Below are 6,376 nucleotides of genomic sequence, written 5' to 3' on the forward strand. Positions count from 1 at the left end.
TTAATTGTTCACATGATATCATTAAGATATTAACCTTTATAACCGACTTAAAATAATAACGATTGTTATAATACCTTTTTTGAAGGTGCACATGTTTAGCGATAAATAGTTTAAATTATTTAAACTTCACTTTCCAACACAGTACTTATATTTTAACCACCTTTCCACGGCTTTGCCGCCAATACAAGGAAATATAAGACAGCTTATACACACCCAACCCAACTTGTCAGTAGGAAAAGGCGCGCGATTCAAATTTTCTTTGGTAAGTCAACACTTTGCGCCTACTGTTAAGTCTTAGCGTGTGTTTGTGTTAACTACATTGCACGTGTTACACCACTCACACCCGCATACGACAGAAACCTGCTTTATCAACGCGAGTCACCTGCTTTACCGACAGCGCCGCGTTCCTTAATGCTTGTTCGGACTAACTACATTAGTAATTTAGTCAATTAGCGAGTATTTTAGTTACTAAACGTCCCAGAACACCAAACCAGGTGCGAAAAATAAAAAATTGCAATGAGTGGCGATATGATTTTAAGTCGACACGAGTTGCGAATTACCTATTCGCAAATGTACCATACAAGGTTTTACAATACATAATAATATAAAATAAAAAGCCTTTTATTTCCCGCTAAATTATTACAATTATTTGTTTCTTACTTTATGATAGTTAGTAAATCATTTTTGTTTTTTTTGCTTACATACTAGTTTTGGAATTGTTAGTTATTTTCTAAATAATTTGTAGATATGTAACAGGAACCCCTCTCAGGTGAAGGCCTCTTCCAAAGTTTGGCATTTTGATCGGTCTAGTGCGGTTTGATACCAGTTTGGTCCAGCTAGTTTTATGATGTCCTCGTCCCAGCGTGAGTGTGATCTTCCACTGCGTCGCTTGCCTTGAGGCCCTTTCCATAATGTGACGATTTTAGTCCATCTGCGGTCTTTAAGTCGTGCCACATGTCCGGCCCATCGCCATTTCAACTTTTGAGCTTGGTTGAGAGCATCTATAGTTTTAATCGCTGTTCTTATCCTTGTGTGTCGTATCTTTTGAATTTTTTTCAAGTTTAACATGCTACGTTCCATACCTCTTTGACATGTAGTTATTAGATTCTGGATTTTTTTGGTGAATTTCCACGTTTGACTTGCATATATTAAACATGGAATTATACATGTGTTCATAACTTTCCTTTTCAGCTTTATTGGCATTTTACTTTTAAACACTTCCTTACAACTCCAGTACTTATTCCATGTAATTTTGACTCTCCGCTCTACTTCTAGTTCATTGTTATTTCTTAGTACTAAATCATCCGCAAATCTAAGGTGACTTAAGGTTTTTCCTTGTATCAGTAAGCCCTGTTTTTGCCAATCTAGATTACTAATAATGCTTTCTAAAATAGCAATAAAAATTCTTGGGGACAAGGGATCGCCTTGCCTTACTCCTTTTTACTTGAAAGCTTGGACCAATCGTTTCTAGTTTAACTCGGCTCGTGCTCTTAGTGTATATAGATTTTAGAATATCTATGTATTTTGTCTCTACCTGTTGAGCTTTTAGTGTTGTCCATATACTTTCGTGGGACACAGTATCGAAAGCTTTTTGATAATCGATAAAAGCTACGTACAGTGGTCGTTTTTGTTCCTGAAATTTCTCTATTATTAACTCCAACGTATGGATATGATCCATTGTAGAAAAACCTTTTCTAAATCCGGCTTGTTCGATGGGTTTTTTCTGTTCTAGTGATACATTTATTCTCTGGGTTATAATCGTTGAAAAAAGTTTATATATTATTATTACTGATATTTCATTTGATCCCTGAGGTTTCAATGAATAGTTCTCTATTGGACCCCTATGTGTTATTGTAGCGCTATATAAGTTTCTGTAAAAATCTGTTGCAACCTTTATGATTTCTGCACGGCTTATTTTCGTTTCTTCCTCTTTTTTTAAACTTTTGATCCATGTCTTATTTGTTCGTAATTCTTCATACCCTTTTTTTGTGCTTCCTTTCTGCTCTCAATGTCTTTCTTAGGTTATAAATCTGTGGTTTTGATAATCTATTTTTATATATTTGCTGGTTAATTTGTATAATGCTTTGAGTTCGTTTTTCTGTGATCTAGATTTATTTTTAGTTTTTTGTAACTCTTGTTTTCTTTTTATTAGATTTTTCGTGCGTTCTGTCAGTATACTACGTTCTCTAGGTGAATCTTTTTTACAAGCACTTTGTACCTAGACTTATTCGAATAATGTTGATTATTTTGTCATAATAGGTTTGTACCGTCTCCTCTTTATTGTTGTCCTCTAGAGTATTTATGTTATATGTCAGGTATTCTCTATACCGTGATATCTCTTCTTCGCTTTTAAGAATACTGTATTGTTTATTTATGTAGTTAGCTCTACTTTTTCTCGGTGTAGCAAGTGTTATTGTACCTCTGAGTGGTCTGGGGTCTGACGGATAATCTAGATTCAGTTTCGATATTTTTTAATATTTGTAGACGCTTAGACATAATGAAATCTATTTCGTTACTATGTTGCCCATTTGGCGAGCGCCACGTCCATCTGTTTTTGGGTTTTTTCTTGTAAAAAGTGTTGATAATTGCTAGCTTGTTTTCCAACGCAAAGTCTATGAGCCTCTGTCCTCGTGCGTTTCTTTCACCATAGCCATATTGCCTTGATACAAGATGTTCGTCCATTTGTGGTTTGCCTATTTTTGAATTGAAGTCCCCCATTAAGATGTAATCTTCGTATGCCATACTTATAGCTTCGTAGATGTCTTCGTAGAAAGTATCAACTTATTCTTCTTGCGCCGCCTCTGTGGGTGCATAGACCTGTATTATGGTGAGCGGTTTATTTGAAATTCTGATGTAGAGAAGTGCGACTCGTTCAGAGATTCCAACATAGCTCTCGATATTATTTTTTAGGTGTTTATTTATAAAAAAAAACGACTCCATATTTTCCTGGCGTTTGACCCGTGTGACACAGAATAAAGTGATCGTATTCTGAAATTTCGTTACCAAGGCATCGTATTTCTGATAAACCTATGATATCATATTTTATATTCGCTAGTGCTTCATTAAGTTCGATTAATCGTTCGTGTGATGATAGAGTTCTAACATTGTATGTCAATATGTGGAGCTGGTGTGAGCTTCTTTTGCTGATTTTTGTAAGTTCTGATGATTTCTTTACAATACATATGGCCCTTTAAATTTTTGACATAGTTACGTAATGTGCTAATTATCGCACTAGTGCGGTAAAGTAGCTCCATATGTACTATAAACTAAGTAACAATATATATATATACATGTGTATATATTTGACCATTTTGATGCTGACTGTATCGTCTGTAGCCTCGGTTATCACTATCAGTATTGTTATTTACGATGCGTCTGCTGTAAAAGAAAATATAAGGTACTATAGGCGCTAACAGGGTCTAATAATATTAATAACATACCTGTAACATTTTTTATAAAAACACATTTGAAAAAGTAGTCGATAAAGCAGATAAACATCGATAGATTATTAATATGTTTTAACATGACATCACTACTTTTGTTCGCACATAGACAATTTACGCACACACTTGCATTTCATATTTGGTCACACTTTTGAAGTTTGACAGTCGTTCTATACTATCCTATTCCTATGCTAAGTGTCGCACCCCTGGCTGACAGCTGGACACTTTTGCAACAATCCTGCCTAAGGAGTTTCTGTTCCTTGCCTCTATCTTCCATAGTACCTATGTAAGGTATCATAATAAAATGTCATTGTCATTTCATCACACACAAGTGTTTATTTTAGTCATTTTCACGAAAATATTCTTAAATCATAAAGTATCCTCCTAATTCTAGATATCAGTATAGCCTAGATCTAAAACCACTCCTCCAGTAGCCGTACCATGAGTTGATACTTGACGTTTACGTTAAGGGATTCACTAATGGTACGATTAATCGCTTCGTTAAATCTAACGGGAATCGCGACAATCAATAGCTTCGAAATTGCAAGTGAACACGCAGAGCAATTGATCGTTACGATCGGTGCACCATCGAGGGATGCAGCGCTCATACACGGAGCAATTGGTCGTTACGATCGATGCGCGAGGGATGCGCTCCAGGCGCTTGCGTCGAGAATGAGACAAAAATCAAATCGTTGATCGTAAAGAGTCATACAATAGCGTTTCAGCGTTGCCGATGTCATCTTCGATTAAGTGTATCGATAACGACAATACACAATCCATCGTTTCGATCTGTTTGTAACGACGGATTGTAAAGATGAATCACACCGTCCACCCTGCGGCGACTGCGTAAACTCGATCGCAGTCCATCTCGCTCGTACGGATGGATTGGTGCAATAGAGAAGGAATGCCATCGAGTTTACGCAGTCGCTAACGTAAATGACATATGCCAACTCGTGGTAGCCGTGCAGGTACATTGACGTTACGCACTTATCTAATCTGACTGAACGTAGAAAAAATTGTAGGTTTGAGCAGTTCTGCAACCGTGTGCGTGCGATACGTTCGTAATCAACCAATCAATCAACCCTGTTATGCCCGGTGACAGTAAAATTGTTGCAAGTATACGCATTGTGAACCATTTCTATAATCATATATAGAACATAACAGATTGCTCAAAGTACATAATCCTAATCATATGTAAAAATTGTGAAAGTGTAAATCAATATCTGTATAATTACGTGATACGTACCTATTGCTGTTAATTTGAAAAGGAAAATCTTGTATAAAATAATATAAACCACTGGCCTAGTTGCTTTGTACCGCGTAATAATATCTATGTATCGGACAGATATTTTTTGGCTAGCGGTGATCGTTTATACTCGTAATGTGCTATGTGGATGTTATTGTTTAATGAAATAATCAAATAATTTGTTGCAGTTTGTTGTTTGTATTTATATAAATAGAACGTAGTAGTGGGGAGCTGTTTTTGCCCACTGACGGTAATGAACATTCTCACAATTAAGTACAGTTAGCATCAAATGGATAGTGACAGCCAAAGTGGCCAAATATATCTTAACACACCGGCCGTCACTGTTAATGCGGCCTGCACCAACATTGCATGTAGTTTTACTGGCATAAATATGTGCATGTAGTACCATAGCGCCCCAATAAATGGATTTCAATCTAATGTCTGGTTCAGTAAAAACCTTATTTTTCGTTATTTTTTTGTATATCAGACATACAAGTAGGTAAAACATAATAAAAACACTGAAATAAAAAACTTATAAATAAACAAGATGCCCTAAGTCTTGGTATAAAATTAAATATTAATACTTGATATATAAATTCTGTTCCTGATTTTCTAATAATGAATAGAATCAGGCGTTACTTTGTGGACATCCATATTAATTAAAACACAAAATATTACTTTGCTAATCCGCGAAAAGAACGCTAGGAGTTTTGCAGATTAGCACAGTAATATTTTGTGTTTTAATTCCTAATTTTCTGTCCATTTCCATTTGTAAACAAAAAAGAGGGAGGAATTATTTTCCTTAATCAATGTTGGTTCACTGCTACCTAACGCCAGTTTGAGGATCTTCTTTTTAACGGAGGTGAGAACCTTCAATGTGATCTCAGAGGAATCTGGTTCTGGTTCGGTGGGATTCTTCGATTTTACCTTGTGATTTGAGTTTGTGTAACTTGCCAAAAACAAGAGTGCTCTCGATTTAGATGCACGTTGTGTTTTTGAACTGCCTTTATCGAATATAGATCTTGATTGAGTTCGATGAGAGACAGAGAGAGAGTCTCCTGGTGGTCTCCTTATTGACAAGGAGTTCGGGGATAAGCTGCATTTTGTGAGATTGCCCCACGTACCTCTACATGTAGTTACTATTACGTGTGCTCGTTGTAGTCACTCATTACTGTTTACATAAGACTGAGTACATGCAGTGTGTTTTTGAAGGAAAATAAGATATCAAGTAACGCAATTCTAAACGCTTGTTGCATCGACCACTGAGTTGATTTGAGGCGTAGATATGTCGAGGCCAACGAGCTCGGTCTGTGTGCGTTTGGACGCGGTACTTTTTTTTATATATGAGATAACCTTTAGCAACTTGTACAGTTGGATATAATGACTATAATATTTGAAGATGTTCTTCACGCCTAGTCAATAAAATTCTTCTATGACCAGTTAAGTAATTAGGTAACAAATAAAGTTGTATGTAATACGTATTTAACGATTTCACTGCAAAATTAAACCAGTTGTAGCAACTGCAATTAACGGGCTGATCAACGCCACTAAGCAGTGAACTTGAAACTTCTCATACAGTCAAATTTAGCGAAAGCTTTGAAGACAGACGGTTTGGTGTAACCGACCCTTAATCAGTTATGCACTAGGATGTTGTATGTTTTTAAGTGGCTTTTATCGAGATGACGTC

General features: G+C 36.2%; 1 pseudogene; it reads right to left on the reverse strand.

Moving 5' to 3' along the window:
• Positions 1-631: 631 nt before the first annotated feature.
• LOC133529678 (uncharacterized) lies at positions 632-1,768 on the reverse strand (annotated as a pseudogene).
• Between the last annotated feature and the right edge of the window lie 4,608 nt (positions 1,769-6,376).

This window comes from Cydia pomonella, chromosome 1, assembly GCF_033807575.1.
Source record: "Cydia pomonella isolate Wapato2018A chromosome 1, ilCydPomo1, whole genome shotgun sequence".
NCBI lineage: Eukaryota > Metazoa > Arthropoda > Insecta > Lepidoptera > Tortricidae > Cydia > Cydia pomonella.